Source organism: Manis javanica, chromosome 17, assembly GCF_040802235.1.
Source record: "Manis javanica isolate MJ-LG chromosome 17, MJ_LKY, whole genome shotgun sequence".
Classification (NCBI taxonomy): domain Eukaryota; kingdom Metazoa; phylum Chordata; class Mammalia; order Pholidota; family Manidae; genus Manis; species Manis javanica.
The window spans coordinates 50,714,449-50,730,858 of record NC_133172.1 but is presented as its reverse complement, the minus strand read 5'-3'; positions in this window follow the sequence as shown (position 1 = coordinate 50,730,858).

The window sequence follows — 16,410 nt, the reverse complement described above, 5'->3', positions numbered from 1 at the left end:
TTTGGTGCGGCGCTGATGAGTCAGGTTTGGGTCTCAGTGCCCAGGTGACATCCTGGGGACCTTAGGAGCCTGTACACAGAGCCCACAAAAGGGGCTGTGATTGAGAAAGAGCTTCCCAAATCCTGGCACAAGGTTGGACTTGAGGACAACGACAGCTTTTTTGGAAAAGTTACTCCAAGAAAAAGGAGGTTTGGGTGAGAGAAGAACTGGCTCGAAATGACAGAGATAGAGGGGGGAGTTAGATTCCTGGGGGACAGGAGACAAGTGTGGGGTGCTGAGAGTAGATAGGGAGACCGGCGAGTGAGAAGGTCCACGTACAGCGTGTGAAGGGCACGGCGGGAGAGGCTCGGTGACGCGCTCCCAGGACGCTCCCTCCAACTGTCACAGTGAGGGCAAAATCACCCCGATTTCAGAGCAGACCAGCTAGTCCAGAAGGCAGCTGAGGTCCGTCTTCCAAGCCTGGCACCCCTAACCCCACCAGAGCCTCCAAACCACAGAAATCAAACCAAATTGGCCGCTCGAATGTAGGAGAGGTTTCATCCCTGGGGCAAGGGGGAGGAACATGCCTTTTTTTTTTTTCTTTTGAACTCCAGATTCAAAAGAGACCATAACCTACTCGTGAGTGCCATCCCCAATACATGGACGGTGGGTATGTTTCACTCTTTCATTCTGTTTTCCCGGTTTCTCAGGAGTAAAATCTTTAAAGAATTAGACCCAAACTTGGAGCGCCAGGGTCCTTGAAAGAATTCCAAATGATAAAAGCTGCCCTTCATTTCGAATACATGGCGCACTGTGAAAATGTAGGACAATTAGTCAGTTCCAGGGTTTGAATCAGAATCCCAGTTTCCTGGGCTCCTTTGCAATGGAAATCTGAAATCCACACTTGGGGCAGGAGGCCCCCCGGTGCTGGAGGCTCTCCTGGGTTCCGCACTGCACGCGCCACCAGCAAGCGCCGGCTTCCCTTCTGGTGACCTGGTACCAGAAGTTTGCACTTACATCTAAAGCCTGGGGCGGGTAAAGAAAAGAGGGAACTAACCTCATCTCCCTGCAACAAAGTGAACAACTGTAGGGCAAAAGACCCTCAGTCGGGCTACGTTTGATTTAGGGATTCACAAGGGCATAACTTTCAGGAATGATGGAGGCTTCCGACTTGCCTGCTGGAAGCAGAAGAATGGAATCCTTAATAGGCATGGGCTGCGGGCTTGGGACCAGGGCTACAAGTGGGCAAGTGAGACCTGGCACCCATTCGCACAGAGCCCACCAGGGCCAGGCAGACATGGGGAATCGTGCCCATGGCAGCACGTGCATTGTTGATACGCAGACACGCAGGCGTGTGCTAATGGAAGGATGCGTGGCTGAGCCATCCTCCGATGCCTGCGTTTCTTGCAGACATAGCTTAATAGCCAGGGAATTGAGTGTCTTGTCCCACCCCCACCCCTCACCTTTTTCTTTTTTTTTTTTTTTTGCTGAGAAATGTAAAAAGGGACATATACCGTGTATAGATTCTGAAGAAATATGAGCATTTTTTTTTCCTTGAGAAATACCTAGTGCCATAATATTTCTGATTTAAGGGGTGAGGGAAATCTTTGAAGTGGAGGAAATCAGTGGGGGAGGAACGATCTTTTCCTGATTTTTGTGCCTCTCCTGAAAGCCATAATGGGATTTCAAATGAGAGATTCCCAGTCCTCATCCTCCCTCCCATTCCATTTCGCTCTCTTTGCTCCAGAAAACATCTGCAGTAATCGACTGCACGTCTAAGGGGACGGTGTAAGGGGAGACAGGGTTTGGGGCACGCATCAACTTTCTTTCTCTTTTCTAAATGAAGCTGAAAAAAATTCCAAGGACAATTTAAGCACCAAATGACATCAAACAGACATTTTTCCAAAGCAAAGATTTTCCAATTCGTTTGTTTCCTACTCTTAGAGAAAAAGACAAATCCTATCTTCCTGCACAAGGATGCACGAAATTTGGGGCCAGAGTGTGGTTAAGGGCAGTGGCGGAGGGCAGGGTGGGGCACCGCCTGCTCGGAGGAGTCTGGTGCTCCTCAGGCCCGGAGCGCATGGGGCTCCAGCTCGGTGGGCTCCCCCCAGATGTCCCACAGGCCCTGCCTGTGGCCAGGGCAGTGGGAGAGAAGTGGTTCCCCATGGGCGCAGCCGCCTCCCTATTTAATTCCAGGGCTTAGCGGGGCAGCAGGACATCCGAGGCCAGTTCTCCCTGACCCCGGCCCAGGGCACAAGGCAAACCCTCTGTGTCTGCTCTCCTGCCCCCCAACCCTCCCAAGGCGCAGCATTGTTGAGACCAGGCGCTCTTCCCTCCTCCCCAGGAACCATGACCTCGCTGATCCTGACAAGTTTCCTGAGACACTGAGCCAGGGCATGCGTTCCTAACGTCTGGCACACCCAGCCCCATTTCGGGGAAACCTTTACTCTCCTGTCAGCTTGGGGCTCCAGAGAGGAAGCCCTGGAGCTCAGACCTCTGGAGAGGCTGGCTGGGGAGCTCCAGCCGGTGCAGAACTGCTGCCCCGGGACCCGGGTGCCCCTCACAGGTACACACATGGCAGGGCCCCAGGGCCCCTGGGTTAGGCGGGGAAATGGCCCCTGAGGAGCAATTCAAGCACCCCATTGCACCCCCTAATAAAACTGCCAGGCCCAGGGCCTGACCCCAGCAGCCACCTGAGGAGAGGGCAAGGTGGTGGGGTCACCTGGTTTCGGTGGCTTGAACTGCCCAGGCCATGTGCCTCCCTCCCATTTCCATCCCACTCCCCACCCTGCTCAGGTCGTGGTCCAAGACCCTCTCTACTTCCTGGCTTCTTTTGGGACACAAGTGCCCGAACCCAGTCCTATGGGTACCAAGGTAGGGGCACATCATCTACCAGAGGGGACTGTTGGGGGCCCTGAATCCAACTGTGGGAAGACACAGACAGGGCTCCTAGCCAGGCCTGAAAGGCTGGAGTGTGATTCTGCACCCTGCAGCCCTGGAGATCTGGTTGTGGAGCATCCTCTGGGGCCATGCTGGCCCCTGAGGTGGACCAGGAAACTGGCTGGCCAAGGAGGTAGGACTGGATGTTAGGGTTCATGAGAGGTCGACTGGGGGAGTGCCTGTCTGCCAGTTTGGTTCTGCTCATCTCCCTCCCTCTCGTTTTGTCTGGGAAGAAAAAGGAAAGTGGGCGGGCGGACTTGAGCCGAACCCTCTTTCCCAGTCTGGGAATGCTGCAGCAGGAAGAATTGCTCATAACGACACTTAAGCCCCGACACTTGAATGCTAAAGGTTAAACTTACAGTCCTCAGGGAAGGGCTTCCTGCCAATTGGAACAGTGGTGCACAGCCACATGCTCTTCTCCACCCCGATCTGCCCCATCCAGGTACAGCAGACATTACTGGCTCTTGGCTTTTGGCGTTTGTGCGCTTCAGCAAGAGGTGTCCCTGGGTGCTGGTTCTTCCCATCGCCACCTCCAGAAAACCTCTTCTTCCTTGTATCTCCCACTTTATTTTGCCTATGACTGTTTGTATCCCAATTTGCCTTGGGGATCGCTGACCAATGAATTCCAACTAGGACCTGCTTCAGAGCTGGAGTGAACCCTCTGCCACAAAGATGCAAGGTCACACAGGTGGACACTGGGAGGAACTACATTTGTTCCTTCTCTCTTTGCTCTGGGTACTTGGTGGCCTCTGCAATTTGGTGCAGGTAAAACCAGAGCTAATACATTGAGCTTAGAGCCTGGCACTGGGGAGGTCTGTGGGGAGACCCTGACTGTAAGGGGGCAGGCTGGGGACAGATTATCAGGCTGGGAAAATTCCCCCAAAAGGAACACCTATGAGAGTGTCTGTCCCAGGGACCCTTTGCTGGGATCCTGGGACCAAGAACACCTATTCCCTTTCCCTCCTGATTGCTCCCCAGGGCCCTCCCAAATGATGGTGAGATCGAATTCTGTACCCTTAAAAAGGACATTCCAGAGGAGATCATAGTGTAGTAAAGGGGATGAAGGTTAGCTCTGAGGAACGCGGCAAACTGGCTGCTTTCTCTTCATCCCTCCCTCCCCAAAGGCCCTACATTTGTTGAGCACCTACGGTGTGTTAGTCCCCTGGTAGGTGCTTTACGTGTAATGGCATGAAATTCTCCAGCAGCCTTGGGAAACTAGTATTTTTAGTCCCATTTATAGTTGAGGACTATCAAGATCACACACCTATTAAATGGCTCAGTCTGAATTTGAACCCAGCTCCATCTGGCTTTCAAGTCCTATTACACTGTCTGCCTCTTGTCAAGGTCAGCAGAACTAGGGACCCTGGGGAAAACAGATATGCAGTGCATATGGGCTGAGGGGAGGGAAAGAAAACTATTCTAGGAGGGGGGTCTCTGTTTTGATATGGATACGGGCTAGGGGACAGGTCACTGAAAGCTGTGGAGGATGTTTTCTAAAGGCCAAGAGACAGAAATGACAAAGAAGTACCAAGTGCACAGCCCCCAAATGCACATCCCATGTTGCTAGGATGACAGCAACATGACATCACCCCCCAAACAACTGCCCAGTGCACCCTGGGATTTATGGGGCTGCGCTGGCCATGCCAGGTGACACTCCCACTGGGCCTTTTTTGTTTTTCTTTGTAAATTTTCTTACTGTGTCTGAAGCTCAGACAAGTTCCTAACTTCTGTGAGTCAGCAGGCTAACAGGAAGGGATGATCACTTGACCAATTAGTCATGAAAAAATATGAGGAAATCCAGAAACTGGGGAGAAGACAGGGAAGCCACATCCAAATGGCAGGCCTGTGCAGGGTCTTCCGGTCCTTCTAGAGCTTTCCTCAGGAGCTCAGTTTTGCAGGCCCTTAGGGTGTGGGGAAGGGGCATGTGCCACAGCAGGCCTGCAGCTCCCACTGAACAAAAATGCCTGCATGGTAGATATTGAGGTTTGGCCAGGGGAGACTCTTCTACCAGCTCAGGTTTCCACATGCGCCACCAGGCACTGAAGCAAGGGGATGGGCTGCTCAGGTCAGTGGTGTGGGCTGATGCCTCTTCTGCGTTTATTAGCTGGGTTGACTAGGGCTGAACTGAGCGTGTGTAACTGGGCAGGCCAGGCCAGGCCCACATGGAAGGGTTGCTGAAAGCCTTGTTAAGGAAGTACTCCTGACCAAGCAATCCAATTACATAATGCTGCAAAAATAACTCTGGGCTGGGAGTCTTGTCAGAGTGACGTATTTTGTTAAGAGAGAGGGGTATCAAATATCTATCTGTCAACCCTGGGCTAAAAGTACACTTGTGGTACTGATGGACTCCCCCTACCCCCACAGTGAAGAAAATAAAGGAAGTTGGAGAAAGAAGCACAAGGATGCACACACACACCCGCTTTTTCTCCCCAGGTACATCTAAAGTCAACTGTTTAACTTTATGTATCCTGGCAGCTCCTAATAAGTTCGCATAGTCACAAATACTGCAATTAGGATTGCAGAGGTCCGTGCTATAAACATATCAGGGAAGGCTGAGGGAAAGAAATGAGGCGGGAGGGAGGAAAAAAACAAGAAAAAGAGCGAACGAGTTTTCCCATTTGTTGGTTAGTAGAGCAGGATGGAGACCAATTATTTTATTATTTCTATCTAGACTAGACTAGGCCTCCCATCACAGTGACCAATTGGTTCCACTTCACCCAAGACTATCCTAGATTTGAAACTGCATCCCAGGAAGCCCCGCAGCCCTGGAGATCTGGGACAGTTGGTCGCTCTCCCTCCCAGTCTTCGGCCAAATTTCCACAAGGGCTTAGACAATTATGACCAAAATAAGGTAGTTCCTTTCACGTCAAAATTATTCAAATGACCTAAATAAGCTATTCCATCACAGACTCAAAGGCCCAATTTCCAGGAATTTGCAGAAAAAGCCATATACCCCTCGCCCCCTATTTTGGACTCTAGAGTTTTCTGGGTGGAAAAATTACCTGTTTGCTTTTCAGGTAATATCCAGACGTGCCTTTGCCATTCCAAAACGCCCTGAACTCCTGCCATGTTTTAGTTGGGGAATGTTTTATATCCTTTTCAAAACAATTCTGCTTGAAAGTCATACTAACTTGTCTTTCTTCACCTCATCTCTTTGGTGGGCCTCAGCTCCTCCCTGCAGCACCCAGGCCCATACTGAGCTGTATCAAGCTCCTTTAATGTATCCACCTTGAGTCTGTTAGTAGTTTCTTCTTTCTAATGTTGATAATCACAGCATCTGATCCTTTCATTCTCAACTGCGGCCTCCCAGTCCATCCTTAATCTAGACCCACCTGACCCCTTCGGAGGGAGACAAATGAGGATAAACAGCCCTTGGCCCAAGACCCTGGCAGCATCTGAGCTCAGATTTACATTCAGTCCCCCTTCTAATTTTTTATTAAAATCAAAATGTCTCTGAACTCCTTGAGCTAATTAGAAAAGCAAATCGCTTTTCCTCTCTGAGTCATCTCCCTTGGCTCCAAAAAAATGCAGTTCCACTCGCAGACCACCTTGTCGCAAACAGGCAGACCTGCTGGTTTAGGACGCCGCAGTAAGGAAAGGGTGAAGTGGCAGCGCCTCTGCCCTCCCCCAGCAGGCCCGGCCTTTATGGAGTCTATTTCCAGTGTGTTTACCTGGCACGGCCCACGTGACCGATCCAGAAGGAAATGCTGACATCACTGTCTCCCTCGCACGTGCGCGGCGCCCTCCCCGCCCGGCCGCCGGCTCTGCCCGCGTCCCCGTTCCCGCGGCGCCCTCCCCGAGCCCCCGCGCCGGACGCCGCTCCCCCCCCCCAACGCGCCTTCTCCCACTTATTTCTCTGTCTTTCTCATGTCACACTTTCCTTTGTTTTCCTTCGCCTTACAGGCAGGCTCAGAGACGTCCTGGGCGCGCGCGCACGCACACACACACACACACACACACACACGCGCACACTCAGGGCGCTTTTTCTTTTCCTTCTCTATCAAGCCTTTCTTCCTCTGTCAGATCTATGGCCACTGAGTCTTTGCTCGGTTTTAAAGATACACTAACTCTTTCTCTAGAGATTGGAGAGTTCTAAATTAAAAAAGAAAAAAAAAATCTGGAAGGCCTAGAGAACCTTCCAGGCCAGGGGTGGAGGGGAGGCCAGAGCAGGGCTGCGGGGTCCAGCCACTCAATTTACTGCTCCAGTGGGCTTGGAGATTTAGGTGCTGGGGGTTTGGCCAAACAGGCCTTGCTTATTTATTTATTTTCAGCCTTTCCTCTTTCAGTTTCCCTCCCACGTCTCACTTCCATCTCTGCAGCAGGTGGGGTGCCCTCTGTCCCCCAGAGCCAGGCCACAGACCCCCCCAGCTCTCGGACTTGTGAGAAGGGGGCTCCTGGTCGTTCCTCTCCTGCTCCTGCTGGTCCTGGTTCTGTCAGGGGCTGAAGAGGCCGCTCAGCACCCTTCCCAGAAGCCCCGGAGGCAGAGAGCAGGGGCAGCGGGGCTGCGCAGGTGCCTCCCGCGGGTTCGCAGGGCATCTGCGTGAGGGCCCTTGGTGCAGGGCTCTGGGGCCCGCTGCTCTGGGAAGCCTGATCGGTGCGCGTGGGTGCAGAGCGCACACAGTTGGGAGGGAACGTTCAGTGAAGCCATGGGACTCTCAACCTGTTTATGTGTCCTACAGAAAGGTGGAGACAGATGTCCCAGGAAACTGCCTCAAAAGCAGACCACAGTGTAGTATGGCCAGAGGGCAGAACAACCGGGGCAATTAAAGCGAATGGCTCACCTGGGCCAAAGGACAGGCTGCAGGCTCTCACCTGCCCTCTTGCTCCCACCTTCCACCTCAGGCTGTCGTCTCCTGGGTTTTTATACCTTTCAGTTTGGGGTGAGATGGAAGGGGGCATGGGAAGGCCATGCAAGAATGAAACCATTAAGTAATTATTACTTCGGTGTGAACTTATCATCCTCAACCCCTGAGAAGGTGGGATTCTACCAGGAGGACATGAGTGCTTTAAGGGGCACGTTTACCACTGAGTTATATAGAAAACCAGAAATACAGCATCCTGTTGGAAGACCGTAGTAAAATCTAGGTATGGGACTTTCAACGTTAAAATAGTACTGGTCTTCAATCGTTAGATGCATTTCTATTTCTTGAGAAACATTTCCAGCCCTGTGTCTGTTAAAATGGCCTTGGCAGCCGGTAAGGAGAGAATTCAGACAATACGAGGTTACCTTCTGGAGACCTTTTCACAGATCAGTGTACAAAGCTGGCAGTGGGGTGTGGGGGAGATAGGTCTCTTCAGGCACTCAGGATCTAAGCCCTCTTCAGACATGTTGGGAACTCAGAAGTTCCTATAAGCTTTATTTTGTACAAGTTCTAGTTTTAAACTTCCAAATGTTACAGGCCAAGACTTGCTGTTTTGAGTTGTCAATTAGGTAGATAGTTAACTGTTGGTCAGTTAAATGATTTGTGTGGTTTTAGAACCCAAATAAAGTGGTGTTGAGAGTCTCGATGTCATTCTTGCCATCTCTGTGAATGTTTATAGGGCCCTGGCTGAATTAAACCACAAAAGAATAAGGTGGAGCCCAGGTTCTAAACTTGGGGCTGGGAGTTCACGATGCCAGTGTCACAGATTCTACACACATCCAAGGCCCAAAATGGCAGAGAGAGGTGATGGAGGATGGTGGGAATTATGCAAAAAAACATAAAAGGGTCTTTTACTATGTGCCCTGCCACTTAGGAGGGCTCTGGGGAAGGATTTTGGGAAGTTCTTTTTCCATCCTTGAGTTTAGTTCAGTCTCACTTCCTCATGTGCACCCTGGCCAAAGCCCAATATCAGAGCCAAGCTCACCCAGAGCCTCATATTCAGCTTTCTGGGTAGGTTTCCTGGATTCGTTTACAATGATTCAAGCACCAAAATAATATCAATAAGATCCCTTTGTTTCACAACTCAATACCTGTGATGAAGTAGAAATGCATATGCATTTATGAATAGATTTGTATTCATGTTATGGGTTACCCCACCTGCTTCCCCCCAGGATAGACACCATATGGAGTATACATTGTACACATCTTCATGAATGTCCAGAGTGCTAATCGGTACCAAGCAATGTACCCCTGGTGAAAAGGAAGATAATGAAACTCTTGATGGCGGCGATAATCGTGAAGACAATGCTGATGACACTGAATGGCTGCTAATGATTTCAGGCTGAAAACAGTTCTGGGCATAGCAGTATGCTTAACGAAGGCAGGATGAATGAATGAAGTTTAGGACTTCCGCTGAGTATTTTCTGAGATCTGGTTCTTTTTTTAAGAACATTTACCCTATTATTTCTTCTTAAAAGAAATCATCTCAACTGCTGAGCCAGTGGGCTGAGCTAAATAATACAAAAGTGGATTGACAATCACTTCTCATCATTGGAATCTTTTTAAAAATATGATTTAGTTATCTAACACTTCTCTCTCTCAAGCAAATGAGCACAGAACACAAAGTCCTTTGCCAGTATCCGGAGCATAAAACCTCTCTCCTGATCTGCTCAGGGCAGGACATCAGAGAGAAGATGCTGGTAGCTCAGGACAGATGTACCTTGTGGTCAAGGGACGAAGGACTATGAGCCAGAGGTGATGTACCTTGCAGTGACATGCATTAGGGCATTATATGCTTTGAAATCTGCTTGTTGATTTCCATAAGTCACGGAATCATCGGACTGTGTTTTTTCCTTGTAAAATGGGGGTAACAGTACGCACCTCACTGGGTGTTGCTGGAGGATTCAATGGGATGGCAATTATACAGTGTTTAGCACAGTGCCTGGCACCTGGCAGGTGTTCAGTACATAGTAGAAATGATTAATATTATCCTGATACTATTTACCTAACAGCACTGCTGGGTCGGAGCGTGAGGATCAAATGATCGTGACAGTGCTCATAAGCCAGAGGGCCCTAAACAAGTCTGATACTCTTTTTCTGTATTATTGGGCTCTGGGTTAAATCTGTTAGTACAGGTATCCTCTGTGTTTCGAAAGTTTTCATTACACCAGTTTGCTTTTACAAAAGACCTACATTAGTACCTGTTTTCACCAAGCAAAAGAAATCCAAAGGGGATTTTTGCTTTTAGGAAAAAAGGCTAAAAGAAGGGGATTCAGCATTTGTTTAGCAGTGAGAGAGCAGCTACAGAGGCTGTGCACACACACCAGACAGCGAGAGGGGCCCCGCCAAGCTCCTTCCCCAGGAACCATACTCGGTATCTCAGCCTCAAGCCGTCAGAGCTTTGAACAGCATCTGTGAGCATCTGTGCTTTATCTCATTTTATTTTGTGCATTCATCAGCAAGGTGTCCTAGGGTATCAGAAAAGCCTGAGAGGTTATTTTTGGGGTGTGAGAATGCTAAAAATATTTTCCATATAAATTGGTAATTGCTTCCTCACTTTATACCATTTTGGTTTATGAAAGGTTTCACAGGAAACCTTTTAGATCTACTCTTGGATAGCAGGGGAAGCCTGTATGGGGAAATGGGGTAGAGATGAAGATATATTATCAAGGATAAACTTTTTCCATATACAGATATCAGGTATACCTAATTCCAGTCATAAAGTTACTGAAATATGAAGAATACAAGCACCCATCATACTTTCTCTGGGGGTTGGGAAGGTCTTATGAAAATTAATAGTTAAAAATGACACAACAAGTTATTAAGGTGCTCAGGCTCCTTGCAGTACAGGGGGTATGTAAATCCTGGCATCATCATTGACATAATATAATCACCATCTCCAGCAACAGACTCTTTCCTAGGCTGGAATAGAATTTCCAGAAGTATCTTCCTCTTTTGGACTTACAGGGTATGACAGATTTATTTCCACACATCTCACTTGGTTTCAGAGTTATTATTTCCTTTTATTCTCCCCCCACCCTTTGGTGACAGAGAAGCCTGAGAACCAATCCTGTCGGGAAGTTCTTGGGGAATTTTCAGAAGAATGTACAAGCAGGGTATGTGAATGACTGCAAGCACAGCCAGCATCTATTTTATTTTATTAAAAATAAATATTCATAACTGATCTTCCTAGCATATCTAAATAATCAAAACCATGAATGGCAAACATGTCAGAAACATTTTTCAGGACTCAAAGGATTCTTTTGGAGTAAGTTTCCATCATTTCTTTCTCTTAAAGCAGATCAGGTGGCTTTTACCCTGTTTCAGGGCCTCTCAAAAAGGATGTGCTATTAAATCTAGACCCCAGGATAGGAAGGAGCTCAATTGCCCTCCAGAGACATCTGATGCCAATCCCCAAATTTTCTGAATTTATCGACCAAGACGTTGGATGGAGAGGGTTCAAGCATCTTGCTAAATAAAATATAGATTACATTTATCATTTCCCTTCAATCTACTAAAATCTCCTTACTCTTTCATGGGAGGAAATGAATCAGCTTGACAGGACCTGTTCTGTCAAGTGATATAAGCTCCCAATACTGTATTCACTACAGATTATTCCAGAAATGATTTGGCGATCATTTTTTCCAGGTAAAGTTCCAGATGAGGACATTATGAATTTCCCTTTTGCTTTTTAAAAATAGAGGCATTAATCCCCCTTCCTTTCCAGTCTTTCCAAGTTCTTAACAATGAATTTATCATCTCCCATGATTTTAGCCAATAATAACAGATACCCTTATTAAAAAAAACCTTTGCCCTGCAAAAGAGCTACTTAAAAATAAAAGAAGGTGTTTCTATCAGCATGTAAGGGCTATTTCAAAGCTGATCATGCAAAAACAATGAGGAAGCAAATGGTCAAGACTTTAGACCTTTACTTTGACAGGCCTGTTTCCAGATTCTCTCCCATGGATTATCTGAAGCCATCTGAATTGACTGGGTTCAAGGCCAAAGATAGGCATGGTGGATTTTCAGACTGTGTTAATCTTGTAAGTCTCACACAAGTCGGAGCCATTATTTTCCATAAATGTATTAAAACCCCACAAGTAAATAAATTAGGAAAATGGGAGAAAATGTATGAAAAACCTCATAGCTTATACCTCTTAACATAAATTAGAGTAACCATAGGATTCGCACACTTCCTAATATCTTGGGGCTTAGTTAAAATCCCATTTCTAGAATGGGCACGCTGCATCAATGGAACCTTAAAGAAAGCCAGAGCAGCCCCAACTCTGAAGAGACCACGATGGAAGAAGGGTGGCGACACCCCTGAAGTGAAATCTAGGTATCTTGGATACTTCCAGGTATCTCTAGGGCTTGGGGTTTATTTGTTGAATGGAGATAGATGCTCATTTGAAAAAAACTCCATTGCCCTTGACAGATCAAAGCTTGGTATTTAACAGTCTTTGTGAGCATGCAATGTAAGTTCCTTTGTCCTTTTTTGGGTCAATCATGCCAATTCCCAGCCCAGGATACCCCCAGCCATCTGCTTTCTTCACCTTAGCCTCCAGATTGCTCAGTGCTGCTGGGAATGTGAAGAACTCGAGTTGAACTGCAGCCTATACAAAGTTCTACAAGGTAAAAGCCAATCACGGCTGGCTGTGGACCCCCACAACAAATCCCCCAAACCTGTGACTCCTCGCCCTTTCCACGCTCCTCAAGCCCCCATCAGCCTCACCTCACCTTAACTCTGGGCAAAGGATTTCAACCGCTTGTTTCTCAAAACCATGACTGGAATGAAGCCCATCAACTTGCCTGTTGCATTAGCTTAAGGGGCCTTACACGGCACCCTCTTTTCCACCATAAAATGCCTTTGCTTCCTTAACCATTAACACCTTCCTCCTGTTCTTCCTTGCTTCTACTTCAAGTCTTCCCTGGGCTCTTGAGCCCAACCCTTGCAGGTTCCTCTCCTCCCCTTCTTCGCCGATCTCTCTCCCTACTCCTGTCCCCACTGTGTATCTGCCCCCATCTCTCCATCTATTTTTCATCAGTCTATTTCCACTGGGAAAGGTATACATACTCTATTTTCTCCTATTAAAAATAAAACACAAAACTTCTCTTGATCCTACCCCCTAGGCAACCTGCCACCCTTCCATTCACTACCCAGCTTCCTAAGATAATCACGGAAACACGTTCTCCGTGACTGGACACCTCCAGCCCTGTGGACAGCTCCGACTATTGGGGAAAGGCAGTTGTTATTCTGAGCCTAAGTCAATTCCCCTGTAGCTCTCGCCCACTGGTCCCAGTGTCCCCACGTGAAGCCCCACACAGAGCAAGTTTAATTCCCTGATGCAGATAACCCTTCTCCTGGCGTGTCCCCCTGTCTCATCTTTCTGAGCTAGGCACTGCCATTTCTTTCAACTGTTCTTTACAAGACCTGGTTCTGAGTTCTTCTGCCTCCTCCTTCTAGCTGGGCTGCCTTCTTACAGGCCTCAGACATGAGATTAAATGTAAATCATCCACGTTTGCTCCCACCTAGCACAACAGAGCATGGGGCTTACCTCCTTTGTTCTCATTACACTTTGCTCGGTACAAATGTTGAAGCCTCCTACCTTTAAGATAGTAGTTCACAAAATGTGGCCCATGGAGCTTCTACTTCAGAATGACTCTGAAAGTCTTAGTACATACAGACTCTTGGGTCCCACCTCAAACTTGTTGAATATGACAATCTGGGCATTGCACCTGGGAATCCACATTTTCGACTAGTGTGCCAGATGGTTTTGGATGCACACAAAATCTGGGAAAGAAATACTCTCTCAACATCTGTTGCCATGCCTGCTTCCCTCCTCCCACAACCGCCTGTGTTTGTACAGATGGGTTTTTGGATCCAAGACAAGATCTTAAATTTTCTTGCATTACAGTTCATCTTGTTAGATTTGGTACATTGCCTCAGCCTATCAAAATCTGTGGAGCTCTTTAATTCTGCAACATATGACTTCATGACAACCACATGGATGAAAATGAAAAACCTTATTGTCACAGCACCCGGAATCTCCCTTCACACTGACACCAGCAATGACAGTCAACCAAGTACTAACAGATTCGTACTTCATCTTCTTTCCCATCAGACAGAGAGACACAGTGTCATTTGCCATGTTGCCAAGTGCCTCAGTAAAGCCTGGCTGTTCACTGTCTTCCGTATTTCCCTGATTCACTGGTTTATATCAATCCTGTCAAAGAAGGAAATGAAATGTTCTCATGAGCCATTTCTATATGCATTCTAGAATCTGTGGCCAGGCAGACTGTACTGTGTAGAATCCACCTTTTCCTGTGACCTTGTTCTGAAAGCCTATGGCACTTAGCTTATAGGATGCCCGACTTGTATTATAAATGCTCTGGTCCACACCTTACCTCTACCTCTAGGCAAAGAGCACTTGAACTCTGAAGTTGTGTCTTATGTGTCTCTAGCTATCTCATGGTACCTAACACAGTGTCCTACTCAGTACTTATTTTGAATGAGGGAATGAATTTTACATTTTATTCCCACAAATGTACTTTCATTCTTTGTACAAGACGAAAGCACACTCTGCAGTGAATATTGGGAGACTTCCCAGTAAATGTGCTTCTAGGCAGGAAAGAAGTGGTGGGCCTAGAGAGCTCGCCTCAGGCCCAGTTGTTTCTCTTAGACTGTGCTCACTCAAATGTGATTGTTAGAATAAAGATGTACTTTGAACAAAGTGTGATGAAAACACTGAGAAATGGTGACAAAGTTTCTGAAATATCACAGCTTTACTAGAATCTGTGGTAATGGCCGAAGGAGACACTGGAAAAGGCATTTCCGGAAAAACCTGGGCTTCATGGAGCTAAGTCAGTGTGACATGCAAACAAAATTTGTTATAGACTTAATTCTAACGAGAAACCCCTTGTGATGATGTAGACAAAGTAGGTCAATAGGAGATGAGATGTCTGGACAAGGAAATCTAGCTTCCTTCTACACAACTGCTAATATAACTGAGTAATTCTCTGATATGTGTGATAGTAGAGTAAATGTAGGATGGAAATGAATGGTGGAAAGTCCTGTGGTTTCCATGGGTTAAGTGACTGTCTTCGTAGTCATGGCTTATCTTTCTTGTTTCTTATAAGCCAGAGAAGATTCCACAAATATTCCATAACATTCCCCCACTGGAAGAGCCACACAGCCCCAGGTCTGCAAACTTTTCCTGCCTGAGGTATATGGCAGTGTTTCACAACGGGGGCTTTGCCTCCCCACCCCAGAGAAATTTGGCAATGTCTAGAGACATTTTTACTTGTCACAAATGAGGGACAGGCACCACTGGCATCTAGCGGGTAGAGCCCGGGGTGCTGCTAAATGCCTTACAACTCACAGGGCAGCCTCTCTCCACCAACATAGAATTACACAGCGCAAAATGCCAGTAGCAATTATCTCAATAAAATTTTTCAATTAAGAAAATGGAGAGAGAGACAGCTCCATCTCAAAGGTCATGTAATTGCTTGTGGGTCTGTCAAGCAACGCACAGGTGATAGCTCCTGTAAGATACTTTGCCGTTCTATGGTGAGGAGAGGGTACCAAGTCTGGAAGCCCCTACCTGGTAGACTGGTTTGGATGGCAGCCTGAATGGAAGTGGAGAGGTTCTGGAACATTCCTGACAGTTCTAGGTTTGATCTCAGAATGGTTTACTGAAAAGGCTCTTGGTGAACACCATTCAGAGGGCAGCTGCCTTCTCCACAGACAGAGGAGCCCAGGCTCAGTAGATTCATGCAAGAAGCATCAATGAACCACCTTCCTGGTCTTAAAGGGGCCCTGAACACTGCTTCTAAAGATGTAACTGGTGACTGTAAAGCCCCAGGAATGTGAGGTAGACGTGAAGCAAACGTACCAACTGGAAAGAGTGTCATTCCTGCGCTGACTACAGGGAAGTCTTATTCCTACAGGAATGAAAGGGGAACTCACTTTATCTGGAGCCCCTAGATGACAGATATATTTTCCCCAACTTCCTATTATTTTTGATTTGGCAAAGATTTTAAACATTGCCAGTTTTAGATATCAGAGGGAAGCTGGGAGGTTTAATGAAACCTCCAGATGCCCCTTGAGAGATGATTACAGCTCTAATTAAAAATGGAGGATGACAGGCGTGGATCCCATGAGACTCTAAGCAAGTGGCATTCGTACATCTTCTTTCATGGACAAGACTGCTTTGTTCCCATCAGTGTGGGTTCGTGCCAGTCGAAAAGGTTGGAGTCACCAGATTCTAATATATTATGAGATTTAATGTGGTTCAAAGATCAGGAAACATTTTAAATTGCAAGGGACAAAAATGTATGTAACCCAAACCAGACTTCTGCTTTGTTTCATATTCTTATGCTCACCATCTCCGTGATTACAGAGAGCCTGGAATATGAGAGGAATCACCCAAATGAAGGCTGCCTTAGTGTCAAACCTACGCACGCAGAAGAGCAAGGGAGGAATGAGGGGGGCAAGTGGGGATTAGGGCACCCTACCCCGACACGGCTTTAGGGACCAGGTGGGTGTGGTAAGTGGGAGCACATTGTGGGGCCACAAATCCAGGTAATCCAGTGAGGCCTAAGACATTACCCAGCAGGTCTTGCCCGTCAG